This window comes from Dendropsophus ebraccatus, chromosome 3 (assembly GCF_027789765.1).
Source record: "Dendropsophus ebraccatus isolate aDenEbr1 chromosome 3, aDenEbr1.pat, whole genome shotgun sequence".
NCBI classification, from domain to species: domain Eukaryota; kingdom Metazoa; phylum Chordata; class Amphibia; order Anura; family Hylidae; genus Dendropsophus; species Dendropsophus ebraccatus.
Window position 1 is genome coordinate 133,055,370 of NC_091456.1, and position 15,743 is coordinate 133,071,112.

General features: G+C 44.9%; 1 protein-coding gene across 2 annotated transcripts in view; it reads right to left on the bottom strand.

Moving 5' to 3' along the window:
- Window positions 1-10,498, bottom strand: part of APC (APC regulator of WNT signaling pathway) — a 140,223-nt gene extending 129,725 nt beyond the window's left edge. For both annotated transcript variants that reach the window (XM_069962714.1, XM_069962712.1), the window contains exon 1: window positions 10,426-10,498. The gene's annotated coding sequence lies outside the window, so the exon portion shown is untranslated. The remainder of the gene's footprint in view (window positions 1-10,425) is intronic.
- Between the last annotated feature and the right edge of the window lie 5,245 nt (window positions 10,499-15,743).

Genomic DNA, 15,743 nt, shown 5'->3' on the forward strand with positions numbered 1-15,743 from the left:
GATACTGGAGAAGTATACTGTCAGATTTGGATAAAAACAGATTTCCCAAACTTTAGACATCTCAAGGAGCACTGTGCAAGCGATCATATTGAAAAGGAAGGAGTATTAGACCACTGCAAATCTGCCAAGACCCGGCCGTCCCTCTAAACTTTAATCTGAAACAAGGAAAAGACTGATCAGAGATGCAGCCAAGAAGCCCATGATCCCTCTGGATTAACTGCAGAGATCTACAGCTGAGTTGGGAGAGTCTGTCCATAGGACATCAATCACTGCACAAATCTGGCCTTTATGGAAGAATGGCAAGAAGAAAGCCATTTCTCAAATATATCCATGAAAATTCTCGTTTAAAGTTTGCCACAAGCCAACTTTTTGGCCACAATGCAAAATAATATGTTTGGCGTAAAAGCAATGATCAGCCGACATCATTCATGTCAGCTGCTTGTTGCCTTCCATTACACGAAACGATTATTGGCCATAACGTCCGATAATTGTTCCGTGTAATAGGGCCTTAAGACTTCCAAGCAAGACTTTCTTTAAGAAAGTACTTATTCGATGTCATCTTTCAACAGCAGGCAATCTGCATATCTTAAAGTGACACTGTCACCCCCTTTTTGCATTCTGACATCTCTACACAGGTGTAAAGGGTAAATTTAGCGGTTTTCACAACTTATTTTATGTCATAGGTCATGGTGCTTGTTCAAGTAAAAAGTCATCTTTTATCAACTGCAGATTATGTTAAGTGGGCGGGGCCTCACAGCATTGGCGCCACTTAGCCCCGCCCCCTCACCAGCCATTGGAACAGGTTGGCCTAAAGGTCTAGGCCCCACCCCTTCTAGGTCGGCCACCAATGGGGGCCAACAGTGGTGTTGTGGGCGGGGCTACACGGTGCTAATGCCACGAGGCCCCACCCACTTAACACAATCTGCAGCTCATAAAAGATCTCTTTTTACTTGAACAAGCACCATAATGTATGATATAAAATAAGGTGTAAAAACTGCTAAATTTACCCTTTACACTTGTGTAGAGATGTCAGAATGCACAAAAGGGGTGACAGTGTCACTTTAAGTAACAGACAACAAAAGCAGAAGGGACAAAACTCTCAGCAGGAAGTCTGACCTCAGCAGGAGAAGAGGCTCATGTCACTAACTTAGTGTCCTATTACACGGGACAATTATCAAACAAAAAAAATAGCTATTTTGTTCAAATTCAAACGATAATCAGTTCGTGTGTATGTAGGCAATGATCCAAAAATAGTTTGTGCGTCAATCCCATCTTTTATGTTAATCATAAAATCATTGTAAATATTTGCTAAATATACACATCATTCGTTCTTTTGCTGGGATCAGAAGAAGCAAATCATGGTAACTAACCACTATCGTTCTGTGTGTAAGTTCTTGTTTGCGATTGTTTATCGATAATCAGTAAAAATCGCTTCGTCTAATAGGACCCTAAGTGTAGAGATCATTCCGGATGGAAGATATACAGTATCTGAGCTGCAGTAGCAATGCATGTTGCTAGTTCACCAGGGACAATGTTTAAATTATAACATACATATCTACCCATTGTCTGGCATAAACGTGTCTAATTTGTCTCAAACATATTGATAAATCTGAGACAGCTGCTGTAAAATAAGTTGTAACATAACGGCAGTATTCACAGTATTCAAAGTCAACAGGGCTGCTTTCTTATATGCATTATGCACGCTGTTGATATCTTCTGACAACATGAAACAAGATGGTCAAAGGTGAGCCTTCTCTTGGTAAAACAGTGTTGTCATTTTGTTTGCTCCACGTGAGTAAGACACATACCCACAGATTCCAAATGTTAATAAAACTGTGTCAGAGGTCATTTCAGACAGTTCAGAAACAGCACTGTTATGAAGCCACATTCCATGTATACTACAATGCATGGCACTGCATTAAAGCATATTAGCCTCCATGGTTTTCTAAGTTTTTTTTTTTTTTTAAATAATGTTAGCTCTGTTATCTTTGCTCCCTGGGCCTCCCTCCGCCTCTAAAAAGGGCTTGTTGCGCCACTTTCTCAGAGCTGCCTGAACGGTTATCCCTAGACATTGGAAGTCTCCTCTGCCTCCCACCATAGCAAAATGGGCTGCTATGGAGATGGACTTTCTTTATAGAATGGAATCCTTGACGGCGGAGGAACACCTACAAGGGAGTAAGGTAGAACGAACGTGCCTTGTGTAGACGTCCTACAAGACTGATCCTCGGTTCGTGCAGTGGCTGGCTTGGGGGAGCTCAGCACGGGGATTGGACACCAAGGAGGTGTCTTCTTCCCCCTGCCCCCCACCCCCCTTTTTTTCCTGCTCATTTTCTCTTTTTCTACTTTGATCCTAACCCTTTTTTCTCTCTTTTTCTCTTATTTTGTTATTAAAAGTTCTGAAGCCTTACATTTCCAGCACACACTAGGCTGACGCCTCTATGGCGTCCTGATTAAACTTTATGTTAACTGACACTGCTCCATTTTGTAAGCATTATTTTGGCGATATATATTGTCGTTGCTTTGGTGGCTTTGTTGATACGCTATTTTGTCCAGGGACCTTCTTCCCTGTTCTATCTGTATATCTACTTTATTTGTAAAAAGAAAAAGTTTGAAAAACACAGATTTACAAAAAAATTTATGTTAGAGGCAAAAAATGTAAAGAGTTTGATTATTTTTTTTATATTTATTTAGCATTTTTCATATTCTTTTGATGTCAGCAAAAGCTATAGGTATAACAACCAGCTCTTTGCATTTACGTCTTTGACACATAAACAGCTCAAAAGTTTCTTAGCGTCTAATTTTATAGCTGCAACAATTACAGATGTAAAACTACAGTGGTACCTCAAACTGTATTTTCAAGGCAAGTTTGCGTTGGTTCTCAACTCTTACTCGGTTCTCAAATACCTTTCAGGCCGCCAGTCTTGAAGTACTCAGTATCTGAACGTTTTTGTGAGCGCGGATGGTGGGTTGTATCTGGTGAGTTTAGCACTGGTGAGGCTTCCTAACAATACAGTTTTGTACAAGACTGCTGGAGTGTATATAGAGTACAGTAGTAGTACAGTCAGTGCACCACCATCTCCTATATGTTACAATGCTGGAATGGGGGGGCTCTATACAGTAAAGGATGAGTGAGGAGTTAGTGACTACTGTACTATAATTGCTGGTTTTGTTAATGTCCTGTACAGCATAGTGCTGTTCTTTAATGTACTGTAGAGATAAAAGTGAGCACTGTACAATGTAATATATGGGTACTGTAGGTAATTAGGTAATTATTGGTGGCTGCTGGAACCAATTAAACACATTTACATTATTTCCTATGGGAAGACACTGCTCGGTTCTTAAACTGCCTTCCGGAACCAATTAAGTTTGAGAACCGAGGTACCACTGTACTTCATACTGGTAAACGAGAAAACATCTGAGAAAAAAAAAAGTCTATATGGTGTTCAAACAAGCCAAAAAAAATAAAAGATGCAAAAGGTGTGTCTGAGGAAAGTCAATGACACCCCCAGCCATCAGCTGTTCAGCTTCCACACTACACAAAGAACAGTCCCTGCAATAACCAGACCCAGTAACTTCAAAGCCAATTGCCAATTGCTTCCAGGAGCCAATTGCTTACAGCCCTGTTCAATGTATAGTGCAGAAGCTCAACAACTGATCGGTAGGGGTGCAAAGTGGTGACACCTTGCCAATCAGCAACTGATGTTTTTATCCTGTGGAAAGCTTACCAGTAGAGATGAGCGAATCTCTCATCTATACAAAGTGAAGGGCTTATGGTGTGTTTACACAGGCAGATTTATCTGACAGATTTTGGAAGCCAAAGCCAGGAATGGATTTGAAAAGAGCAGAAATCTCAGCCTTTCCTTTATGACCCGTTCCCTGTTTATGGTCTGTTCCTGGCTTTAGCTTCAAAAATCTGTCAGATAAATCTGCCTGTGTAAACGCAGCATTAGTTTGATCAGTGCTCCGCTCATCAAATCGGATGCCTGTCAGTGCTGCTCCGCTCCCTGCCACTCCTCCCAGTATGTCAGGAAAAGCTAGATGCAATCCTAAGAAACTTCTCCCAGTTTTCCAGGATTGGATCCAGCCTTTCCACGGCACCCAGGGTGGAGCAGCAGGGAGCAGAGCAGTGCCGACAGGCAGCTGACAGCGGAGCACTAATCAAATGAAGCGCTTCGTTTAGATGAACGATTCACTCATCTGCAATAAAGTTAACTGAATTAGAATAAACCAGCTTTTAGCAGGAGAATGCCTACTCCTTAGGGCACTCTAAGGGCCCTATTTCACAGCATCGATAATCGGCCCAATTCGGCCGATTATTGCTTGGTGAAATAGAGAGAACGATCAGCCGATGATCGTGTCATCGGCTGATCGTTCATTTAGGGCCAGACCTAAAATCATCGTTCCCCCACCGCGCATCGCTACGGTTGAATAGCGGTGCACGGCGGACGACTGACGATTTGAGAAGCAGCAGCAGCATACATTACCTGTCAGGTCTTCTGCTCCGCTCTGTCTTCCTCCCCGAGTCCCGCGCGCTCTAGCTTCAGAATGGCCTGTCAGCTGACAGAGTGCTCAGCCAATCACAGGCCGGGACCCCCGCGGCCTGTGATTGGCTGAGTGGCCTGTCAGCTGACAGGCCACTCTGAAGCTAGAGCGTGCGGGACCCGGGGAGGAAGACGGAGCGGAACAGAAGACCTGACAGGTAATGTATGGTGCAAGGGCTGCAAGGACATTAGTAACGATGTCCCAGCAGCCCTCTCTCAATGATCATCGGGTCGTGGAATAGGCCCAGAAAACCAGCGGCGATCTAGCAGATCGGCGCTTGCTTACATCGTTGATCGGGCCCTCCCCAGCCCTTGAAATAGTACCCTAAGACTATGTTGTTGAAATCATAGGGGTCCCAACAGTGCCTCCGTTACAGGCATAACAATTCCATGCGAAACACAGAACGCGTAAATGTGGCCGAAATGAAAAGGCAACACAAACAGGTACTGGTGGCTAATGCTACAAAGATATGGTTCATTGCATGTGCAAGTTATAAGGGAAAATTACCTCGTCCACTTGCCTACTACTGTACCTCACAGCAGATATTTCTGAACACCTTTAAACTCTACAGTACAAACAATAAGCAGCCTAAACTGCTTTACTTATTTCAGCCTTTGAAAAAGGATAAACATTACATCCAATTTTCTTACAATTTCAGTGCATTGAAAAATGTAACTCTGCATTAGATTAAAAGGGTAGTGCGGCATTAGAAAATTATTCACTAAATAACACACATTACAAAGTTATACAACTTTGTAATGTATGTTAAGTTATGTTAGTGAATGCCGTGAATGTTAGTGAATGCCGTTATGTTAGTGAATGCCGTCATGTCGACCCCGGCCACCATCTTGGGGACAATGACGTCGTCTTCGGGAGGCCAGCCGGACTGCACCAGCCCTCCTTGATGCCGGCGCCCCCCTCTGCCACGATTGGCTGAGCAGCTGATGACGCAGCGGAGGGGGGCCAGCATGAGGGACGGCTGCAGCGGTTCGGCTAGCTTCCCGAAGATTACATCATTGTCACAAGATGGCAGCCGGGGGTGGACATGAATCAACTGAGTATAATGCACCACACTTTCGGGTTTAGCGTGGGTGGGGGGGGGGACATGGGGAAGGAGGACATTCACTAACATAACATACATTACAAAGTTGTATAACTTTGTAAGGTGTGTTAATTTGTGAATAATTGCTTAGTGTCACACTACCCATTTAAAAAAAATATATATTTATATATGCCGTTTTTTTTCTTTACAGGTACAATATAGACCTATGTCATGTACAAGGTCTTTACAGGTACAATATAGACCTATGCTGATCTTTTTTGCTTTGAACGACAGTTTATACAAACAGATCTGCAACCGATCAACAAACCACCGGCGATAACACATTGATAACAAATGTAACTATTAACGATGTATCGCTCGCAGTTTCATCGGCAGCTGAATTTACACAGGCAGATAATTGCTAGGTTTCTCTCATTATCGCACGTTTTTGCCCGATAGTTGCTCCATGTAAAAAGACATGTGGTTGAGAATCTGAAAACTGAAAAGCTTACTGGGCAGTGTTCCCTCCATAGAGGATAATGTGAGTATTGTATATGGCAGAACACCTCTAACAACCCCTGTAACTTAGTAATTATGGAAACAATGCAGCTCGCTGCGCTATGCTACTTGCATTAAAATAAATAGGAGTTATAGACACTGTAGTACAACTGCCCCAGCAGTTTTTTGATTCCCAACCACCATTATCGATCCAGCAATGGTTCATGCAGCCCAGCCAAGCAATTGTGCTTTGTAAAAGCACTACAAGCGGGTACCGATCTGCACTTATTTGTGCCTGTGCTCGGCCACATATCAGGTTGTATTAAAGGACCCATAGACTGGTGCGAGTACTTAAGGTGGAACCCTCAGCTATTGGACATTTATGACATATTAATAGCAAAAAAAAAAAGTTTTTCATCCCACCCAACCTCTACCTTCACTGACATCATGTGACGCTGATCTTTCAGAAGAGCCCCATACACCTTATGCAAACAGCAGAAGCCACTACGTGCAGCCGGTACAGCTGATGAAAGTATAGGGTATATGGGGGACCTTTACACTTGTATTCCCAATCGTCCATGGCTTTAAGTGAAAAACAAACTCTTGACTGACTGTTTAACTTACATTTTAAGGGTACAAACACACACAGCAGATACGCAGCAGATTTGATACTGTGTTCAGTTATTTAGATCTAATCTGCTGCGTATCGCAGCAGTAAATACGCAGCGTATAAGCAGTGTGTGTTTGTACCCTAAAACAAGAGTCTGTTAAAATAGTCAATATCGACCATTTCTTTAAATTTTTATTATATATGAAAAGCTTAACGGAGGATGGCGACTGTGGGATTTGTTTGTTTGCATCACACTGACACCATCTTTCTTATATTTGTGTGTTAATGTAGAGCACCAGAGGCTTAATGACAATGTACACTGACCCACTGTGTGAATGAGGCTTTAGAATTCCGCACCGATCTACATACACTACCCGACTGCTACTTTATTTTAGATGTAAAATACCTCATCAACTAAACACCTTCTCAAATTAACACCTTAGCTTTACACGTACCGACTGGCAGAGTTAACGCAGCGAGTCAGCTAGGTCCTGGCAGATCACTTTCACTACATACACACAGCGGTCTGAACGACCACTGCGTGTAAGTAATTCTGCCGGCCGCTTAACCTCTTCAGCTGCCGCCCGGTATACATTACCTGTCCTCGCTGAACGGGGTCCCGGCGTACTGCTCTAACACACCCCCCCCCCCCCCCGGCCAATCAGTGGCTGCAGGCGGGAGAGCAGTACGCCGGGACCCCGTGCAGAGAGGACAGGTAATGTATACAGAGCGGGAGCTGGGTGGCAGCTGAAGGGGTTAAGCAGCCGGCAGAATTACATACACGACATATGTCGTTCAGACCGCTGCGTGTATGTAGTGAAAGTGATCTGCCAGGTCCTAGCCGACTCGCAGCGTTATTAACGCAGCGATACGGTACGTGTAAAGCTACCCTAAAGATGTTTGCCTACTAACATCATAAGTGATAAATGTTTGATTGCTAAGGGTCAGACTGCTGAGACAATTACCATTCACAAGAACAGCAGTCCTCAATTTACCTATGTTAACGGACTGCAAGGGTATGCCATTACTTTATGATAGTGGGGGTCAGACATCTGGGACCCCAGTGCTGTTTATTCCTGCATAGTAGTGTTTTCAGCCACCCAGCTGTGCAGGCAATTGCATCTAGCTTTATTCAGCTGCAATTTAGGTCCAAAACTGCTGACACTGTTACATAGCTGTTAGGTCTGGAAGACACATGGTCACTTTAATATATCCATCTGTGCTTCCAGAACCTTAAAAATGCTTTAATTCCCCATGCAAAGAGGCAAAGGAGTGTCATAAGTTCCTATAGTGCTGACAGCTGTAATGGCTCCTTGTTTTACTACAATCCCTGAGATAGTAATAGTTTAGGCAAATACCCATACAGACACAATGAGGAACATGTACGCATCTTTTCTGGGTCTATGCAGGATTTACATTCTGACTAGAATAGAATTGCGATTTCAATAAAGAGGTACCCAGTAAATGACATCACAGAAACAAGGTTTAACTTAAGATTCTGAGAACTGAAACAATGTAACAGCTGTAGGCGTGGAGGAAGTTCACACTCACTCTTCATGGGCAGATGTGACATACTGCTTGCCATCACAGCTATGTGTCTGACAGCCGGGCATTATTTAGGGATGCAATTGGTTAGTGCTGCATTGTGTACTGCAAACTCCTTATTGGCACATTTCTGTTGTGGATTGACCCAAACATTGGCACAGTGATCTGTTTTATTAACTTATAGTCGCTTCTTGTGTGACAGCATATGGGGCTTCCATGAATGGAAAAGGTAGAATACCTCCACAAAATAGCATGCAAAGGTGCATGTCTCTATATATTTAAAACCTGTGATGTGTAGGTGGCCGACCTTCAGCCAGTTTATCAGCACAATAAATGATTCCCAATGCTTCTCTTTATGTGTGTACAGAAGCACAGCATCATCGCTAATGCTAAGTTTACACGAGGCGATTATTGGCCCGATCGTACGATTAACGATTTCGAAGTAACGTTTTTTTTTTATAACAATCAGCGTTTAGATGGAACGATATATCGTACAGAAAATTTGTTTTGCGATCGCTTAAGCCTATCTCACACATAGGTGAAATCAGTGAACGACTGTTTACACGGAACGATCGGCGAATTTTTTGCAAACGACGATTTAAGAACATGTTAAAAGATCAAAATGAACGATTTATCGTTCGCCGCGTTTACACATACAATTATCGTTCGAATTCGAGAGTTATCGCGAAAATTCGCCCGATAATCGTTCCGTGTAAACGTAGCATAAGGGTCCATTTACACAGAAAGATTATCTGACAGATTATCTGCCAAAGATTTGAAGCCAAAACCAGGAATGGATTTGAAAAGAGAAGAACTCTCAGGCTTTCCTTTATGACCTGATCCCTGTTTATAGTCTGTTTCTGGCTTTGGCTTCAAATCTGTGGCAGATAATCTTTCTGTGTAAATGGACCTTTAGGTACAGGTGGTACACATAGTATATAGTCCATGTAACATGGAGAATACATCTCGTGTTCTGCTATTATCTGCAGGAGATAAATAGGCCACAATTATCAATGAGTCTGAAGACAAACACTGTCTGATCTGCCAATAACAACCAATCAAGGAACAGCTTTCTTTTACCACCACTGAGAGAAATATTAAAGCTGAGCTGTGATCGGTTACTATAGTCAAAGCAGTTTTTGTGAAATTATTCAATCTGGGCCACTGAATACAAAACACTGCAGGCTTGTCCAAAGACAAAGTACATATACAATATGTATGTAACCACTACCCCACCCCACAGCTACAGAATGTGAGAATTTATGAGTAGATGTAATGATCAGATGTGTTTACATATTGTGAGATGACCCTGAACTCTCACACACAAAACCCAGGGTGTACTAACATGCAGTCTGCAATCCTTGACGTGACCAGAAAGCTGCCTATTACTGTCACATACATCATAGAAATACACTGCCATGTCCCACAACATGCAGCTCTAAAGCTGTAGAAAAACTACAATTCCTAGCGTGCCATACATACTGGGAGTTGTAGTATTGCACCAGAGCACTGATATATTGTATAGTCACAAGTAAACCTGCCCAAAAAGCACATTGACATCTATATAAGCTAACATGCCCAATCTGACACACTGCCTCTCCAATCCAGTCCATCTCCAGCCACAGTAACAATGTGGCGGCATATGCCAGCCTCCTGGGTACACCACACTGTGTGGGCATCCATGACTAGACTTCCAGATACAATGAGCAGTAACTGAGATCCTCCTCTACAGGACAGAAGAATTGGCGCATAGGTGAAACATGATTTCAGCAGTGTTTCTATGTATACACAGTATATACACTGAGGCCACAGCACAGTAAGCAGCGCTGGAGGCGAGCACCACACAGCACTTGGCACCAGGCACATGGGCACACTGTCATGCTTTGTTCTGTCCACAGCAGATGATGGGGGCAGCAGGGAGGCAGCTTGTCATGTGGGAATGAGGAGCAGAGAACCCCAGTATCCTGCTGGGCACAGCCTCACCCCCATGGAGATCCCAGCAGCCTCACCCCTGCTATCAGTGCCCAATGGCTGCCTGGCACCGCAGTAAACTCTGCCATTATACACCTTGTGTGCCCCCCAGTACTGAGCACTGCTCCCACAGTCTCCGCTATAACCCAGGCAAACAGACACGCCACCCGCTCGCTCACATCCCTCACTCGTCAGCCATGCAGCTACTTCCACTCACCCCTTTTTATTTACTTCTTCAAGCGAGAAAGCAGCGCCGCCATCTTATCTGAGAGACACAACGAGCCCCAACACGCATGCGCAGATCTGTGTGAAGTAGTTTTTAAGAACCCGCCCCTTTACTGACGCTACGGGGAACAGGCTGGCTCACCCGCCCCTACGCCGACTCCGCCCACATATACTATAACCACGCCCATAGAGTCTACGCTTCGCTCAGCCTCTTCTATGCAGGTTGGGAGATCTCGCGATAAGATGTACAGTAACCTTTCTGCGTCTTATATGAATTCTAAGGGGCTTTATGCTGGTGACTCCTTTACCGGGGATAACATTTTCCGTTTGCTGTTGTTTATGTAGTCTCTACAATACATTCTATTCCCCAGAATGATGGTGCGCACTGCGGCTGCACTGCCAAAGCTCCAGTCATTCTCTATCGGGCAGGACGATTCCTTAGAGAACGAGTCTGGATAATGTGGTATTTGCATCAACTGTACACCCAAAGGGAGAAACTGTCACTATACTGCCCCCTAGTGGACGGAGTTTGTAAAACAACTCAATAAATACAGTATTCTCTATTCAGGAAGCAAAATTAGAGCTGTCACTGAAGCCAAATAACAGCAGTAAGATGGTCATCCCTCTTCCCATCGCTTTAGTCTATAGCAGTGCTTAGTTTACCCCACAGGTGACCCATTGACTAGACAAGTAATTAAAAAAATCCTCTATCATGTTAGCTCAATTCACTGGGTTGTTAGGGCCCAATTACACCAAACGATTACACCGTGCGCCGATGGAATTTAGATTGTGAGCGCCAATGGGGACAGGACCACTTTCATTGATGACATGTTTGAATAGTCAGCTAAATTCTGTATTACAAAAAAAGTATACTGTGAAAATGGAGCCAAATTTGTGTAGCTCTATACCCACCTACTTACATATACTTACCATTGCTATCTGCTATGTCTACATATGTCTTATTAAAGTCAAGGGTAGTGGCTTCCTGACCACCTACAGCTGCCACTGGCAGACCTGAGGGGGTTGTGGATTCCTTATTCTCAGATAGAAACAGTCTTTTAACCCCTTCACGTCAGTAATACGTACATATACGTTCCTACTGCACGTACCCCCTTATCAGTGGCGTAGCTATAGGGGTCGCAGCGGTTGCCATGGCGACCGGGCCCCTACACTAGGCACAGCCGCCCTTGCCACTTGTCTCTTTAAGCATCCCGAGAAGCTGCGGCCGCTCAGCTTCTTGGGATGCACAGATCGCTTTGATGTTCCGCTCGCACAGTGAGCGGGCTATACATTAAAGCGAGCAGAATGCAGGAGCAGGACCTGTCAGCGTCCTGCTCCTGCATTCCCTCCCATAGGCTGCCGGCACTTCATACAAGCAGCCTATGGGACGCCGGGACGTGACCTCTCTGGCAGGCGTGATGATGTGACGTCATCACGCCTGCCGGAGGTCCCGTCCCTGCGGCTCGCAAGATGGAGCCAGAAGAGGAGGAGAGCTGCTGCCTGCACAGTGTGGATTAGGTGAGTAGGATGCTTTTTTTTTTTTAGGGGCACCTCTGGGGGCATTGCTAGTACATGGGGGAAACTTTGGGGGCATTATTAGTACATGGGAGCACCTCTGAGGGCATTATTAGTTCATGGGGGCACCTCTGGGGGCATTATTAGTTCATGGTGGCACCTCTGGGGGCATTATTAGTATATGGGCACCTCTGGAGGCATTATTAGTTCATGGGGGCACCTCTGGGGGCATTATTAGTATATGGGGCACCTCTGGGGGCATTATTAGCTCATGGGGGCACCTCTGGGGGCATTATTAGTTCATGGGGGCACCTCTGGGGGCATTATTAGTTCATGGGGGCACCTCTGGGGGCATTATTAGCTCATGGGGGCACCCCTGGGGGAATTATTAGTTCATGGGGGCACCTCTGGGGGCATTATTAGTTCATGGGGCACCTCTGGGGGCATTATTAGCTCATGGGGGCACCTCTGGGGGCATTATTAGTTCATGGGGCACCTCTGGGGGCATTATTAGTTCATGGGGGCCACCTCTGGGGGCATTATTAGCTCATGGGGGCACCTCTGGGGGCATTATTAGTACATGGGGGCACCTCTGGGGGCATTATTAGTTCATGGGGGCCACCTCTGGGGGCATTTTTAGTTCATGGGGACCACCTCTGGGGGCATTATTAGTTCATGGGGGCCACCTCTGGGGGCATTATTAGTTCATGGGGGCCACCTCTGGGGGCATTATTAGTTCATGGGGGAACCTCTGTGGGCATTATTAGCTCATGGGGGCACCTCTGGGGGCATTATTAGTTCATGGGGGGCACCTCTGGGGGCATTATTAGCTCAAGGGGGCACAGCAGGGGATCCTACATACAGGGGGCATCCCACATTCCTACTCGCTTTACTGCACATAACACCAAACAGTGCAGTTACTTTGGGAGCCTACAGGAGGGAGAAAGGAAAGGAAGTGTCTAGAAATGTGCGGAGCCTAAATTGTTTGACTCGCAGGTTCTGAAAAGATGAAATGTATCTGGAAGAAATCATCATGGAGGACTGGACTGGATGGAGAGGAAAAGGAAAAAGTGACGCCTCAGATCAAAGAAGACGTCACCTGTGAGTCACTGTATGATGGTTTTCTTATTTTGTAGAACATTATTTTGGTAGGGGTGCCCCGAGGAAATTTTTTTTCCCAAGGGGTGCCCCGAGGTGGAAAAGGTTGGGAAGCACTGCACTAATCTGTCCCGCTGCACCTGCTGCCACATGCTGTCATCTGATTGGGCCTCTTACCTAATCAGATGACAGCAAGTACCAGCGCCCCCTCCTCCAGACATCTGCGTTGGCGGCCCAAGCTGTGTCCTATGGCCGTACCTTTACGGCGTTGAGCTCCAGCTTGTGCTGCAATCCACCTCTCCTCAGTGTTGAGGCCCCTCCCCCAGGTCAGATGACATCACTGTACATCCGGCAAGTAACATCAGAGAGTACAGCAATGTTGTGAGCCGGTGGGGGGGAGCCTCAACCCTGCGGGAGCCACTTACACCACGGAGGAGAGGAGAAGTAGACTGCAGGTGACATCTACATTATCTGTACTCAGAGATATCACTGTGTTATCTGTGGTGTTACATAGGACTGCAGGTGACATCTACTACATTATCTGTACTCAGAGATATTACTGTGTTATCTGTGGTGTTACATAGGACTGCAGGTGACATCTACTACATTATCTGTACTCAGAGATATTACTGTGTTATCTGTGGTGTTACATAGGACTGCAGGTGACATCTACTACATTATCTGTACTCAGAGATATCACTGCGTTATCTGTGCTGTTACATAGGACTGCAGGTGACATCTACATTATCTGTACTCAGAGATATCACTATGTTATCTGTGGTGTTACATAGGACTGCAGGTGACATCTACATTATCTGTACTCAGAGATATCACTGTGTTATCTGTGCTGTTACATAGGACTGCAGGTGACATCTACTACATTATCTGCACTCAGAGGGATATCGCTGTGTTATCAGTGGTGTTTCATAGGACTGCAGGTGACTACTACATTATCTGTACTCATAGGAATATCACTGTGTTATCTGTGGTGTTACATAGGACTGCAGGTGACATCAGGTGACTTCTCCAGGTTGCAGAAGTTCAAACTTCATCGTGCCCTGCTGACAGTTTATTATGGGAGTTGTAGTTTTGCAGCATGTGGCTCTACAGGTTGCAGCACTACAACCCCCATCGTTTCCAACTGGCAGTTCATGATGAGAGTTGTAGTTTTTCAGCTGGAGAGTCAAAGATTGGAATACAATGATTAGACAATGACACAGTACATTCCATTATCTATAGGGGGCAGTAGTGCAGTACATGAGGTGGAGGCAGTGACAGCGCATTAGAACATGGTGGCACATTAGAGTAATTGGATATAACATTAGATATGACTTTGCCTGATCGGGTGAGATGGGGGGGGGGGCCCAAGCTAAAATTTTGCACCAGGGCCCATCAGCTACGCCCCTGCCCATTATATAGGTTCCTGACGTGTGAGGGGTTTAATGAGTGCAGGACCGCTGCAGTGTGAGCGGCCCCACACACATCGGTGTCCCAGGAGCCGCGGGTAATGACAAGTATTGTATTGCCTCCCCAAAAGTTATGCAAATTTTCAATATACACTTATTACGGGAAATTAGCATAAAGTGCTTTTTTCCCTGCACTTACTACTGCATCAAGGCTTCACTTCCTGGATGAAATGGTGATGTCAGGACCCGACTCCCAGAGCTGTGCGGGCTGTGGCTGCTGGAGAGGATGATGGCAGGGGGATGCTCAGTGTCCCTCCAGTGCCCTCTGTCCCTCAGTGTCCCCCTGCCATCATCCTATCCAGCAGCCACAGCCCGCACAGCTCTGGGAGTCAGGTCGTGACATCACCATTTTATCTAGGAAGTGAAGCCTTGATGCTGTAGTAAGTGCAGGGAAAAAAGCACTTTATGTGCATTTTCTGTAATAAGTGTATATTGGTGATTTGCATAACTTTTGGGGGGGGGGCAATACACTACTTTAATAAAAAATTTTGCCAGACTTCCCCTTAAAATGCAGCGATCTATATCGACCGCAGCATTTAAGGTAATCAGTGAAATTTTTTAAAAATTAAAATAAAAATATTATATATCGTAGTGTGAGGAATTGTCCGATCTATTAAAATATACCAATAGTGTTCCTGATTTTTTTTAAATTATATATCAGAAAAAAATTAATAAAAAGCAATCAAAATTTTTTTGTTACACCAATATGATGTTAATAAAAACTAGAGATCATGATACAAACAATGGCATCCAAACCAGCCCTGTAGGTGGAAAAATAAAAGCACACACCTGCTTTTATTTTAGTGTGGCGAGCTATACCCTTTCCCCTGTGGTCAGTGACCTGCCGGGCTGTAAGAAGGTCCCTTGGGCGCCTACCACGGTGGTCCGGAGTGGAGTTGTGACCCACCCGGACTATTGGTACCCCCACCCACAGAAAGGGGAGATGACTCAAGGAAGGTGCAATTACTGGGTCGGTGCTTGAGCAATAACCACTAAGTCCAGTTATCATAAATAAAATCTTTTTTTTACTGAAGGAACACTTCACCTAATGATCACTGAGTCCTGTACCATAAATAAACTTTTCTTTACTTTAGAAATACTTGATACAGTAGTATACAGTAGACTTGTGGCTTGACAATAGACTTTGGACTTGACTTATGCTAAGAGCTTGAGAGTTAGAATAGCCGTGCTGGCTTGGTTGTGAGCTGAGAAGTAGAGAGTAAGTGCAGAG